The sequence below is a fragment of the Calidris pugnax genome, unplaced genomic scaffold, assembly GCF_001431845.1.
Source record: "Calidris pugnax isolate Ruff unplaced genomic scaffold, ASM143184v1 scaffold44, whole genome shotgun sequence".
Taxonomy (NCBI): domain Eukaryota; kingdom Metazoa; phylum Chordata; class Aves; order Charadriiformes; family Scolopacidae; genus Calidris; species Calidris pugnax.
Genome location: NW_015094506.1, coordinates 4,590,319 through 4,591,108, shown reverse-complemented (window position 1 = coordinate 4,591,108; position 790 = coordinate 4,590,319). Strand labels below are relative to the sequence as shown.

Genomic DNA, 790 nt, shown 5'->3' with positions numbered 1-790 from the left:
CCCCCCGCCGACCCCCACGCTGATTGGCCTCTCTACCTGCTCGTCTTCTCCCTCCGCTCCCCTTTCCGCCCCCTACACGCTGCCCATTGGGAAGGGCCCCGGGAATCTCTCCGCCCATTAGCCACGACCCACGTCAATCACAGCGGAACACCCACCTCTCAACGCTTCTAATTGGGCCGTCGAGTAACTACGCCGCCACTGATTGGCTCCACTTGCTGACTGTCATCGGTTAACATTGCCCCCTTCGCAACTCTCACTGGCTCCCGCCCCTTCTTCCTGTCTGCCAGTTGGCTGCGAGGTTTGCCCCTTAAATGGGGCACCCGCTCGCCCGCCCCTATTTGCCCCGCCCTTCGGCGCTACGGATTGGGTGGCGGGTTGCACCCTCGCACACCATTGGAGAAGGCATATGCCCGTTACAGTGTAACGGCACCAAGACCCGCCCACCGAGCTGCTCTTCGCAGTGGGCCCAGCGCTCTTCGGCCGAGGAGCTGCCTCAGTGCGCCGACTTCCTTTGCCGGCCCCGGGAGGGGTGGGGGAGTGAGGGCGCTGTGACGGGCAGACGCGATAAGGAGTACGGCCGCGGCTGTAGCCGCTCAGCGGCGCCAGGCGGCCCCGCCGCCGAACGGCAACAACGCCACACTCCCGGCCGTCCCCAACGACATTTCCCCCTTGTTCCGCCTCTCCCCTCACGGGCACGCTCGCCCTAGAACACTTATTGGGCAGGGAAGATGTCAATCATGCGACTCGCGAGGCCATTGGCGGGAGGTCGACGCCTCCGTAGCCAACTGGC

The 790-nt window shown here is 65.2% G+C and overlaps 1 long non-coding RNA gene across 2 annotated transcripts in view; it reads right to left on the bottom strand.

The window, feature by feature from the left end:
- Nucleotides 1-319, bottom strand: part of LOC106901298 — a 41,436-nt gene extending 41,117 nt beyond the window's left edge. For both annotated transcript variants that reach the window (XR_001414300.1, XR_001414301.1), the window contains exon 1: nt 156-319. This is a non-coding gene — a long non-coding RNA (uncharacterized LOC106901298). The remainder of the gene's footprint in view (nt 1-155) is intronic.
- Between the last annotated feature and the right edge of the window lie 471 nt (nt 320-790).